Source organism: Euleptes europaea, chromosome 2 (genome assembly GCF_029931775.1).
Source record: "Euleptes europaea isolate rEulEur1 chromosome 2, rEulEur1.hap1, whole genome shotgun sequence".
Classification (NCBI taxonomy): Eukaryota; Metazoa; Chordata; class Lepidosauria; order Squamata; family Sphaerodactylidae; genus Euleptes; species Euleptes europaea.
Window position 1 is genome coordinate 89144538 of NC_079313.1, and position 14147 is coordinate 89158684.

The 14147-nt window shown below is 45.8% G+C and overlaps 1 protein-coding gene across 1 annotated transcript in view; it reads right to left on the bottom strand.

Annotated features, from left to right (window-relative positions):
- Window positions 1–10788, bottom strand: part of PLEKHA6 (pleckstrin homology domain containing A6) — a 222328-nt gene extending 211540 nt beyond the window's left edge. Inside the window, exon 1 of the mRNA XM_056845637.1 lies at window positions 10718–10788. The gene's annotated coding sequence lies outside the window, so the exon portion shown is untranslated. The remainder of the gene's footprint in view (window positions 1–10717) is intronic.
- Window positions 10789–14147: the final 3359 nt, after the last annotated feature.

Below are 14147 nucleotides of genomic sequence, written 5' to 3' on the forward strand. Positions count from 1 at the left end.
AACAGGGCAGTTTACTCAAAAGAGGTTTTCTTCCATTTACGCATCAAAATAGTGGTTAGATTTTCTAAGGGTGCCATCATTTGCCACATCTCCAGGTATTAACAAGTGGAATAAAATGGAATACAGCTTTTGTATATGTTATACCTGGAAGGCCAGACTGCTAGGTATTCTAAAAAGACATGTGTCCTCCTCCTGAGTGCTAGGTATTCTAAAAAGACATGCATCTTTTTAGAATACCTAGCAGACTGGCCTTCCAGGTTCACTCCAGGAATAAACATCAAAAGTGAAAGCCAGAACTGATTATACGCCATAGAAGAAAGCAGAAAATGCAGAATAAACATCAAAGGTGAAAGCCAGAACTGCTTATATTCCATAGAAGAAAGCAGGAAATGCAGAGCAAACCAAAAAAGCTGAGAGGAGGAGATGAAGAGCCCAATGAGAGATTTAATTTCTTTAAATCTCAAAACTACAGAAAACCCGCCAATGAAGGATGGAGAGGAAAGGTCTGAACCAGAAAGCAAGAGCATGGGGCATGCCAGTCACATGAACTTTACTGTGAGATTTTGTACTGGATGAGATACAAAATGGTAAGCCAACTTCCAAAGAAGGCTGGAGAATCTCACTACCACAGCCAGATTTAGAAAACCAGTTGTGGGGGGCCTGTTTTGTCTGAAAGGTTCAACGTTCATAGGACTCTTGTATATGTAAAACTTAGGGGGGGGGGTGTAACTGGTGTAAAATGTGACATAGGGTTGCCAATTCTGAGTTGGGAAATTCCCAGAGAGTTGGGGGCGAAGCTTGGGGAGGGTGGAGTTTAGGGAAGGGAGGAAACTCTGCAGGGATGTGGTTCCAGAGAGTACAAACCTCTAAAGCTGCCATTTTCTTCAGGTAGGATTGCCAGCCATTGGCCGGCAACTGGCAGGAGAGGATCGAGGTGGGGAGGGAGGAATGATATCACACCACCAGCATGGACATGACTTCAGTGAATACATGGAAATGATGTCATCTGACTGCCATGATGCTTCGGGATTCCTCAAAACTATTGTAAAACAATAGTGTTCTGGCAGAATCCTATAGTGTCCCATCACTTCTGGATATTTCCTGGAAGGTGTGTTGTTTTTCCAGTTATTTTTCCCCTCCGCCCCACCCAGTGGCAGTGCGAAGTGCAGAGGGAGATCTGGTCTCCCTGTCTACAGGGGAACTGATCTCTGCATTGTGCATTACACTGCTGCAGAAAACTTAATTCTGCTTGGTTCCTATCGGTTATGGCAAAAAAATCTGTATGTTGGGAGAAAACAGCTGGTCTAAATCCACCCATCTAAAAGCTACTTTCCAAAGAAGTGGAATACATTTTTTTTTGTTCTACAGCCATATATGCACTCACAAAAATGCTTTCAGTAACACCAGAGGATTAAGGCCTTCACGCCAGTCACAAGGGAGGATTAAGCCATAATGCACATGTCTGGCTAGTGTTTGCACAGAATTATTTGCTGCCTGACATCAGGTCTGGGCTGAAGAATGAATCAGGTCTGGAGATAAAACTGCACATACTCCCCTGCAGCCAGACAGCTACACATGACCTCACTCCGAACCTCTGTCAGTGATTAAAACAAGAATAGTCAACAATAAGCAGCATTTCAGACAACAAAACGGAAAGCCACCACCAGGAGGCAAAAAGGAGATTGGCAAGGTATGTGGACTATTGCTTGAAGATGGTCTATCCAAGGCAGCTTCCACACGGATTTTCCCCACATAGAAGTCCTTGTATTGAAACGGAACATCCACGTGATTTCAGGCCTATTCTGAGCATGACTGGTGACATTCCTAAAACCTTCCTTTTAAATCAGATAAAAAAATAAACCTACCTGTTCCAGGTGAAGCAGGACCCTTCATAGTGGCTGCAGGGGAAAGTCGATTGATGCTCTCTCCATTACTACTACAGGGCGGGGACAGAGCTAAGTTTGACTGTCAATATGGGAGGGGGTAGATCACTGCTATGCATCCTCCCCTCCCCGTTAGCCCTTTAAAGGGCTTTTTCCATTTTCCTGCCAAGCTGTGCAGAGCAACTCAGCTGGGAAAGGGAGGGGGGAAAGGCGGTTCATGCTGTGTGTGGAGGGGGGGGGGACAGCAAAATCACCATTTCATCTGTATCAGACAATGTTCTTCGTTTATTTATTATTCTCTCTTATTATGTATCATAGGAAAACACTTTAGAATCAATCTACCTTGGGAGCCAATAAAATACACAAATTTCCCATACAAAATGGATGTAGGGCCTCCAACCCCAAACACAGTGCCCTATCACAGCAAGTTACCCCAATGTTTGTCAAAGCTTTAAGGAGCTCTTGATCAAGAACCAAAAATTGAATAGAAAATGTAGCATCTAAAGAAACCCAATGGAAATCTGTTCAACTATGGTATGACACAGTTACAAAGTATTCCATCAGTAGGAAACACTTCATTCTGAAATATCAGTGTGTACTCAAAAACGTTCAGGATCATTCTAGATTCATTTGCTTCAAATTGAGGTATCTATATCTTCTAAGAATCATTCCCTGCCCCCACTCCAGATAGAACACTCTCAAACTAACTACATGCCCACATGTGTTGAAATGTCATATCTACATCATCTCCCATCACCAACAAGAATAACTGAAAGTGGTGTGCAAGTCACGTTGTCCTAAAAGTTACAGCTTCTATTATAGGGGCCATTTCCTCCAGTTCCGTATGGATGCATTAAAACCAATAGAATGCATGATTCCTCCCCTTGCATTCTCCAGTCTGAAACTCACTGTTACACTTTCCTTATCCATTTTCAGGGACAGTTACTGTAACCTGGTGATTATCATGGGTACTCAGGAAATAAAATATGGCTGCCATATCGAATTTCTAGCAAGAGTCTGAAGACTCTTGACCAATCACTGGAAAGTTTCTAAAAAGCCACAAAAGAAGGCCTTACCTCTGGTCCGCACATCCATAAGTACTGAATTTGAACCATGTTATCAGCTGATATCACATCAGGAATAGACAACCACCAAGCCAAAAGTTACAATCTTGGAAGGGGGTTGCTTATTTGCTTTTTAACTTGCCCATTCAGGTGTAATTGCCCATGCGGTATTATTTTATTGATGTATCAGTTTCGGCTGCGTTAAGGCAAAGGCATTCAGTGACAAATCACAAAATAAGAGCGTTTGTGATGTTCCCAGACACCAAACCTGAGAAGACCTGGTTTGTAGGTTTTTATGATGAGGAAAATAGTCTAGGTTCGTGTTGGCGAACCTATGGCAAGCGTGCCACTTCCAGCACGCGTAGCCCTCTCTGCCGGCACGCGCGGGTGAGCTCCAAAAGGCCTCCCGGGTCGTCTGTGCCCCTCCCTCTCTCAGCTGAGCTCCCCCCCACCGTGCGTGCGTCAGGCGGCCCCTCAACAGCCGCGCGTCCGCCAGATAAAGGCCTGCCGTCTCTTGCCATCCTCCCCCTCTCCCCCACTCGTGCTCGTCCCTGACTCCAGCAGTAAGCTTGTGGGGTAGCCGGAGCCACCCTCGAGTCCTCCGGCTCGGGCGTGCCTGCGTGGCCTCTGCCTTCTCCCTCCCCGCCCCCTAAGGTCGCCTGGCGGGGTCGCAAGTGTTTGGCGCGCTCGCCCTCGCCGCCCCCTCCTCCCCTGCCCTCAACAGCCAGCTGGGAGGTGCCCGATGCCGCCGCGCCGGGGCCCAACGTCTCCGCCGTCCCGCGCCGTTGCCTCGCCACCTCCCCAGAGCTGCCGGTAAAGGGGGGGAGAACTTTGGGTGTGCGCCCTGGAGCAAGTCCTGGGTGGGGCTTGAGGCCCGACCCAGGACACTTTCTTTCTTCCTTACATCCTTCCTCCCTTCCATCCTTTCTCCCTTTCATCCTTTCTTCCCCAGTTCCTTCCTTCCTTCCTTCCTCTCTTCCTTCCCTCCTTCCTTCCCCAGTTCCTTCATTCTCTTTCCTTTCCCAGTTCCTTCATTCTCCATCCCTCCCCCTTCCCTTCCTCTACTGGGGCTGCCAACCTCCAGGTGGTGGCTGGAGACCTGGCAACCCTAGCAATAATGTCCAGTGGCTGAGCAGAGGACGAGTCCTGGAGAGATGCATGCCAAATACAAACAACTTTTTATAGAAAGGTAAAAGTTTGCATCATTGAAAGCTCTGTTATTGTGTTTTTCTTTTAACGCAAAATATGTGAATGTATGAGTTGTTTTTTCTAAATTAAAACCTCAGTATTCAGGTTAAATTGCCGTGTTGGCACTTGGCGATAAATAAGTGGGTTTTGGGTTGCAGTTTGGGCACTCCGTCTCTAAAAGGTTCGCCATCACTGGTCTAGGTGAACCCAGCATCTGCTCTGGCAGCTATAGCAAAAAGTATTCTCAGAAGGCAAAGATCATTAAAGGGCATAAAAAAGGTTACATCAGGTTCTTATTACTTTCTTAACCAAAATCAGCCCTCACTCCACAAATATGAACAGTCCACAAACATGATTAACAGATAAAATTTTAACAGCACCATGAAGAGTGTCTCATTGATTGAACCATGCAATGCAGCTGATTTTTGTTCCTCAAACTAATAAGTCACAGATAGGCAGCCATATACAACTGAGAGGAACTCTGAGGAAGCCATTTTGTGAAAGATGCAGCAAAGAAGCACTCAAATACATGTGGCATCACAATAGCTATGATTCTGGTGCCCTGTGGCAAGGTACCTTGCCCCTCCCCTCCCCTCCCCACTTTGCACACACTCTACCCTCAGTTCATCTCTCTTTTTTGCTTCTCTGGTACCCACTATTTAAGCAAGTAATTCCAGACATTGTGTCCAGACTCTGTGTGTGTGTGTGTGTGTGTGTGTGTGTGTGTGTGTGTGTGAGAGAGAGAGAGAGAGAGAGAGAGAGAGAGAGAGATCTAAAAGTCACAAAACCTTGTTCACTACAAGTATACTATATTTATATCCCTATACACTGTTTATACTATCCTTCCTCCAAGGAGATCAGGGTGGTGTATATAGTGCCCCCCCCATTTTTACCTCACAATAACCCTGTGAAGTAGGTTAGGATGACAAAGTGGTTGACTGACTCGAGGTCACCCACTAAGGGTCATGGCAGATAAGTGATTTGAACCTGGGTCTCCCAGGCTCCTTGTTGCCACTTTCACTCCAGTTGCAACATTACCTCTCATGCCCCATTTTTGTTCAAATGGGTACAATTTCAGACCCCACCCTCCAAAGCAGCCATTTCCTCCATGGGAACTAGAAAATAATTGCAGAAAAATATTTACAGCAACTTTGTATCTCCATCAGGACTTTGTGTTCCGTCTTACCTGTTTTGTTCAATGTACACATTGTGTTTATGTTTTGCACTATTCACTGTTTGTGTTGGTTGTTGTTACGCTAAGTAAATTGCGTGTCACTTATACTCCTTTGATTCGTGTTTTATACTAGAGCCAAGTACTGTTACTTGGCTTAACTTCTAGGTGGGGGCTGAAGATCACTTGGAATTACAACAGATCTCCAGATGATAGTTGTACCCAGAAGTGACATCATGGCGCTCTAGGGATTCCCCAGTTATTTTAATCACACAGCCACTGTGTTTCCCTATCAACAGCATATATTTAATTGAATTTAATTATAACACATAATAATAAGGGCAATTTCTTTTACTGAAGGTGTGCTCCCTCAAAGGCCAAAATAGGCTCTATCTCCTCCCTCTGCTTTTAACCGACAGAGCCAAGCTTGGAATGCTGTTATTGTCTAGCAAAAGCCACTGAGGGAATCTGCTGCTTAAAGCTTCAGGTGCTCCATTTATCAAATTGGGTTTTTTAAAACCTCCAATGTACTTTTTTTTTAGATTTCACTTTAAGAACACTTCCACTGCTTAAGACTTGCCAATGAGGTTCTGTTCAGAATACCATCATGGGTGGAATGGAAGACTGGCATCCAGTAGGAGCAGGTTCTTCTCTGTATCTGCCACACCACTGTGGAATTCCCTTCCTGTCTTTCTTCTTCACTTGCTTCTTTTGGAGGCAGGTGAACTTTTTTAAAATTCTGTCAGACACTTGGCATTGGAAATTAATTTTAAGTGGGTGATTTTTGTGATGTTTTAGACATGTTATGAGTTTCATTTTTAATTTTATTTGTGAAGTGCTATGGTTTTTTGCTAAAAAGAAGGGGGTATTTGTTTTTGCCATCAAGTCGCAGCCAATTTATAATGTCCCTGTAGGGTTTTCAAGGCAAGAGATGTTCAGTGGTGCTTTGCCATTGCTTGCCTTTTTTATAGAGACCCTGGTATTCATTGGTGGTCTCCCATCCAAATATTGAACAGGGCCAACCCTACTCAGCTTCCAAGATCTGACAAGATCAGCCCAGCCTGGGCTATCAAGGTTAGTGAAAAAAGAGTAAATCAAGGACACCCCCATTGCCCTCTATAAGAGAGAAGAGCTTCACTGTTCAGCCCAGTAGACTCTACATTGTAAATATCTCAGAGAGATTCTCCTTGAGTTCAAGCATGGAGCATTAAACATGTACGAGTGTCAGCAAGCTGCATGCTGCTATTTTCCTAGGTGGCTTCAGATTTGTTGAACTATATTATTATTGGGCTTAAATAGCTTGGCTGGCTGCCTGCTACCAGAGCAGCAAGTGCTTGAAAGCCATTTGTCACACAGCTGGCTCTGTCCTTATTTCACTTTTCAGAAGGCAAGAGAAAGCCTTTCCAAGACCCAGTTTCAGAATGACCAGGGCCTGGGGGGGAGAGAGATGATGGGCAAAATAAACATCTGTCCTGTAGTCCTCTCCAGTAACCCTTGTACTTACCTCCCACCTCCAATACAACACACTTATTGTTCCCCGTCTAACAGGCCATGCATCGCAGGTCCCAGATAGAGGACATTACTTCTGACAGTTTCTAAGCCTGCTTGGGGAAACAGGAGGTCATTAATTCAGATATTTTTCCAACTCTATAAAAAAAAATCATCTAACTCTTCCTGTGGGGCTCATTCTGCCTTCATGCCAACAAATTGCTAGGCTAGAAAGCCAATGGGGGGTTCATTAATTACCAGGCTGCAACCCATCACATCCAATCACAAGCTGGGAGAAACATCTCCTGATCAAAAACATAACACTCCCCCCCTTTTCATGTCCTCGAGGCATTTGGGATGCTTGCAGTTTTAGATAATAGGGCATCTTCACCCCTTCACCGTGGTAATTCTCTTCAGATGCTTTTCCCTTCAGGCCAGGCTTCAGAACAAGATTAACCCTCTTACACAAATAAGGCAGCTGCCATCTTCACCTCCAAGTTCACCAAACTATCCAAGCAGACCGCTGTCTTATTTGTGTTCCTCTTGCGGATGGTTTTTCAGCAGGGATCTGCCCTACTCAGGGACAAGCTATATACTTGGTTCACTCCACTATTACTCACGGTTTATATGACACTCATCCCAATATATTTTCCTCATCTGGGCCCCACTGTTTTCCAAGACTCCATTTGTCACAATTTATCATCAAGCGCAATTGTAGCACCACATACCCGGTGTGGATGACTGACTACTATTTTCTCCTCAAGTCAGCAGGAGGAGCTTCCAGCATTACCTTCCTGTCAGCTGGGACACATCTTTCCCACCAATTTGCCTGCTTTCTATCCCAGCAACAACTTCTTGCAACACCTGGCTGTCATAACTTGATTTGTGCTGTTCAAAACAAGATGTTTGCTTTTCTTAACTCGAGGCTGTTATTGCTCATCTACAGTTTAATGCATACTTGACATCGCAGGGGTTATTGATTGAGCTAATATCTGCTGCCTATTTCATGAGCTACTTGTTTCCCCAAAAACATTTTGCAGGAGGAGGTGTGGTACTACCCACAGATGACATCAGTTACTGCCCATTTGTAATGTGCTACGGTATTTATATAGACAGGAATGGTGGTGAATTACTGTAGTAAACCCACTTTTACATATAAACCAGAGAGCATCCTTTCAGAAGTAGAAAGAGGGCCTCATACAGATTGGCCCTGTTTTGCTGGATTCCCTCATTTCCTGGATAGAATACTCAACTGTTACAACCACTAGCTGGCATGAGGGATAAATAATAGGTTTAAGGATTTTAGGATGAAGGAGCGGATGACATTTTCACAGATTACTTGGATGATTACTTCATTCTAAACACAACTGGTTAAAGTGTTGTACTAGGATCTGGGAAATCCAGGTTTGAATCCCCACTCGTGCCATGGAAGCTTGCTGGGTGACCTTGGGCCTATAAGCTGCTTTGGATCCCCATTGGGGTGAAAGCAGGATATAGATAAATAAAGTAAATAAATAAATCAATAGTATGTCTTGCTGAAATCATTATTAGTCCCATACAATAGCTTTACAAATCAGTTAAACCACTTTCAGTACTCCAGCTCAATTGGTTTGCATATTAAGCTGGGTAAGGTTATTCTTTAATAACAGCAGATAAAAAGTTGGAGCCATTTGTTGCTGCTGGAAATGGAAGATGGGGCATATTAGTGAATGGTGGTGTTTCTGAGCTTCAAACACCATTGACTGTGGTGTGCCTAGGTTACCACCTAGGAGCAGGATAGGGTTGCCAACCTCCAGGTGGCAGCTGGAGATCTCCTGAGATTAAAACTGATCTCCAGACGACAGAGATCAGTTCCCCTGGAGAAAATGGCTGCTTTGGAGGGACTCGATGGCATTGTACACTGCTGAGGTCCCTCCATATTCTAAACCCTGCCCTCCCCAGGCTCCACCCCAAAATCTCCAGGTATTTCCCAAGTGGGAGTTGGCAACCCTAGCAGCATGTCAGCAAGTCAAAGACTAAACATTGCAATCAGCAAGTGAAGAAATTAATTTGTCCTCCCTATTAGGTAGGATGGAGTTTGCATGAATTCCCCCAAAGGTGAGTACTAGGATTCTTTGGCAAAACCAGGATATTATACCAGAATGATCTCTCACTAAAGAACCTCTTATAAAAGGCTTCAAGAATGAGGTGTCTTGTAGCACCTTAAAGATTAACACGTTTGTTGATGTACAAGCTTTTGTGGACTAGCACCAACCATGAATCTGAGTGTGACTCGAGGCCACAAAAACCTGCCCTGCAATAAATTCTTTAGCCTTTAAGGTGCCACAAGTCTCCTTTTTGTTTTTACTGCAGCAAACAAACAGAGCTACCTTACAGGAATTTGTAAAGGCTTCAAGGCTGCTAGGTTTTCAAAAGCGTAACGCATCCATTGATCCTAATGGCAGATCTTGGCGCAAAGTGTATTCTCGACCCTTTTGATTTTTATTTATGTTGCTAAATTAGATCAGCTTACCATCATCACTGAACTACTGCCAGCTCCCATTTAAATTGCCTAAGTGGGAACTATCGTGACCACACAGAGACGTGCAATGTAAAAAGCAACTAGGAGTGGACAATGATCTCAGCCAAATATCCTCTTATATCATCTCTCATTCTGAAGATTCGCAGAGTACTTATAACACCTAGACATGCATGCGGGGTTCATTTTTGCACCACTAATACACATAGCATGGAAAACTGATACACAGATCATATAGCATGATGAGATAAAGCTTGTAATCCATTACAAAATAGTAATATGAGCCAAGTTTGGAGCAGGAGGACCCCTCAGTTGAAACTGGGCTAAGCTCATATTAATTCAATAATTGAACACAAGATCATTGATAAATTTAATAGACGGCACTGTGTTAATGCATCTCCATTCAAAAGACCACAGTATTCCCTAGATCCCTACAGTGACATAATTTAAGTGACCCTTAAAGGGGAAAGCACCAACTTCCCTCTCCTTATTTCCATCCTTTGACAGGCGTTGGATTAAGAACCAACCACCGATAGCCCTTCCAACAAGTCTCATGCAAAGCAAGCACACATTGTATACAGACGACAGAAGTGCACTGCTTAATGATTGCACAAAGCAGGCATTTATCTTTAACAGCGCAGGTCGATCTCCATAGATTAATTGCCCGGCCAGTTTCCTTCTCCCAGGTTTAGTTTTCCCTGCTTGTGACTTCGATGCCTCTCCATCACAGGGACTTCGATGCCTCTCCATCACAGGGATATGGCACCACTTGGCCTTCCCTACCCAGCCCGATCTCCCTCTCTGAATAAGCTGAGCCTCACCCCCTTTTAAGAACACCCCACTCTGGAAGCAGTTTGCTGCAAGGCAGATCCTGACATTGGCTGCTGAGACCCCCCCCCCCCGCTTGCTTCACAGAGTCAAATCCCCAACATTGATGGGCTGTTAAGAGTAAACCTATTGAGAGAGAGTGACAAGCCTGCCCCTGTCACTGTGCCAGGGGCAGGGCCTCATTTCTCAGATCTACCTCTGTAATACACACACACACACTTAGGCCAGGAAAGCTGCTAAGGTTCCTGCAAAGCTTGCATGTCCAACAGCAGCAGCAGCACACTCTCTCTCTCTGGCACGTTCAGCCCAGGCAGTGCCAGCCAAGCTCAACAGCATTCATGGCATGCTGCAGCAAAACATCCCCAGCAGTAGGGAAGGGGGCACAATACGAGCTCGAGGGCCCTGCATCGAGGACTGCCCTTCCTCTCGGCCGTGCATGAAGCAGTAGGCAGCCGGGGATTCTCCCCCATGGCCCTGGCCATCCTCCTCCATGAAGCGACACACGGCACCTGTCAATGGCTGGCAGGCTGCCTTCCCCGGCACGATTTCGACGCATTCACGAGACAGAGGCACTCACTGTGCAGTGGCTCCGTGCGGCTCGTCTCCGGGTGGGCAGGTTCCAAGCCATGGCGCTGACCTCTCCGGCCACTGCTCACTCCACCGAGGAGCCTTTTTCTTCTACCGCCTCGGGGAGAAAGGGACGCACCTCCTCCCTCGGCTCCCTCGCTTAGCAGCTCTCTCTCCTCTCCTGCGAGTCACTCGTCACAATTTCCCTCCATTCATCAGAGCTCAGCAGGGCAAGAAGATGCTGTTGCTGAATCCGGCATCCTTCCCCAGGAGCCAGAGCTGGGCATGCTCCATGCGCTCTCAGGGGGATTTAAATGTCACGTGATGCCCGTGATGCCCGATCTGTCATTTAGCACAAGGAGTAAATAGTACTGGAGAGGGATTAACTCTTTCTCTGCCGGGATAAAAAGATGCTTCGTCAGTGGCCCCCCTGTACACTTAAGAGAGCTTCAGGGAGCACATATGCCCGTGCGTTAGAACTAGGATGATGCCGCTCGAAGAAATCAGGGGAGGTGCCACCCTCCACCACCCCAATCTACATTATCAGGTTGTGTTCGTGTGCGAGTGTACATCTTTTAGAGCATTTCTCTCTGTGGACCTGAATCACATAAAATCATTGTAGCAAAGCAGCATAACTCTCTGTGTACGCATCTGCAACACACAATCTTAGCAGGCACATGTACACATGAATGTACAATGTACATTGCAGTGTTCTCCATCCTCTCATTCACCCTTCCCGACAGCACCTTTTCTGTGCACCAATTTTCTTATCAGCCCACCTTCCATATATATAGAAGGGGGGCAGCGGGCATCTTATGGTCTCTTTCCCCTCCTTCTGCAACCCATGGCCAGTCTCTCTTGCTCCCCCCATTCTTCCAGTGGTGGTAAAGACACGCAAGCAACATTGAATGCACAGGGATTCCCTCAAGGTGCAGGCGACCTGCCTCCTTCGAGGCTACAGAGCTCCACATAGGCAGCAAAACAGACACATCTGCTTTTCAATCCCCTCAGCACAGCCAGGAGATAAGGGGGAGGGGACAGAAGCCCAGGCTGGAAAATCTTGGTCCTAAGTTACACTCAGTTTTATGGCTCTCTGTGAAGATGGGTGCTTGCCCAGAATTTGAACGCAGTCACCTTTCCCCGCGTGTATGCACACATCGTGAATGGCGAATAGTAAGAATTGTAGGTTAATCAGGCTATTCAGTCTAGAGACACTAACCTCGATGCCAGAAAAAAGATAGAGGAAGAACAGACGGTACTGAAACCTGCTACCGGACCAGGAAGTGAGCACTGATGAACCAGGGCCATTGGGACAAAAACTGCTGTCCTGACATTTTGGAGAGGAGCAGAATTGACACTTAAATTGAGGCCAGCCTCACGCTCCTGCTCCTGAACCCCTTTGGCTGTGTCACAGTTCATCCCTGGAGTAATGCATTATCAGTGTTTGGGTGCAGGATCTGTTTGGAACTTTCACACAGTCCTGTCCCATCCATACAACTTTATGAGTCATGAAAGGGGGATAATTTCTGAAAGGACATAGTATCATTTTACTGGGTCTGCTGTCTGGGGCATGCACCCTCGGCTTCTTGGTGCTGGCAGAGTATACCCGCCCAGCCCAGTTAAGCCTGTTGCCATAGTAACAAGAGCACCTCTGAGCACCAGCAGGCTGCATTATCCTCTTGACTTAATGAGTTACTCCAGTAAGTACTCCGTGGCTGGAGCAAACTACACAGAATGATTTAAAAAATGCTTTGTCAGGGATCCTTCTGCGCAGCTCAGGAGCTGACATGGGATATGTATGGCTGCTGTGTGTAATCCCTGGATTCATTCACTTGTCAAATGTGACCCAAAGAGGACAAAGCATACACATGCACACACACAAATCTGTGGCCTAACCATACTGTTGAAGCTGTACGGGGCTCCTGATGTGTAGAAAACCAGGCCTACATTTTTTTGCCTCTTCTCTCCACCCCACCCCCCAAATTCTTTACCCTAGAAAAACAGCTGACCTGGGATCACATCATCAGAGATTATCACTGTAGCCATGTAAGCTTTGGTAGTGCTTACACATTTGCACAACGCCCACTGTCTCTGCTTGCGCACGTGGCATGAATAGTGTGGGTGAGAGTCTCAAAGGTTATTTTTAGGCTCATGAAACAAAGGATGCTATGAGACAACGGACCAGACCTGAGGCCAAATCAAAATTCACTGAGATTTGTTATTTAAATGAAGAACAGGTCTTGTGGATGGAAGATGCATACTGCAAGCTATCCTTTTAGGTGCATGGCACTCAGAAACATCTCTCTCTTGGGATTCTTCTGTGAGAGACAGACCACCAGGGTCAGTGGTATACAGATTTTTTTTAGTGATTCATTTTCAAAACCTTCATCTCTGTTGTTACTTCTAATTGTTTTCATTATTTATTCATTTTTTATTATGTATTGTGCAAGCAGGCTGGTAGTAATGTTAAGATCATAGCTGCTATTGGCCCAGCCTGGCCAGGCCAAGCCCAGTCAATCAGGGATCCAATGCTAACTGAGAATCACTACTCTCCTGCAGTGCCTTAGATGCTCTTTGTAATGCACTCAAGGTACCATGCCTTGATACATCTTGGGAAATATAGTGTCAGGTGTCAGACATTTCCAAGAGAGCACTAAGGAGCCACAGTTCAGCCACAATTAAAAGAGCAGACAAGGTGCCAGGGACCCCCTGATGGAACTAGACCGGCAGCAGCTACACAACCCTGGTGGGTTAAGTAAGGTGGGGAATGGGACGGAGGGATTCTCTGCCTGCTGTCTTTACCCAGGCCCATCTTAGGCCTGATTGGACTGGCGGCAGCAGTCCCAGGACCAGCCCTGGTCCATACAGCAGGGGAAGGAAGAAATCTTGCATGTCATTTACTTTCTGTCCTTGCTCTCCCTCTCTGACCAACGATAGGCAGGCACTAGAATAACAAATAGATCCAAATGTTAACACTGTAGACAGAATCAGCTCCCTAGGGAGGTGATGAACTTCCCATCACTGCCATTCTCTAAGCAGAGGCTGGACAAACACTTGTCAGGGATGCTCTAGGGCTAGGCTGATCCTGCATTAAGCAGGGGGTTGGACTAGATGGCCTGTATGGCCCCTTCCAACTCTATGATTCTTATTGTTTTATTTTATAGACTGTAGCAATTGTTTTAATTTGGATTAATTAAATAACAATACTCACACACAAAAATGTAATTATACCCTACCTTTCTCTCCAATGGGGACCTAAAGAGGCTTACTCTCTTCTTCTCTCTCCCATTTTATCCTCACAACACTGCGTGGTAGGTTAGGCTGAGAGTACAAGACTGGCCAAGGTCCCCCAGCAATCTTCCATGGCCGAGCGGGGATTCGAGCTCCCAGATACTAGTCTTAAACTCTGAGAACTACACCATGCTGGCTCATACTATTTG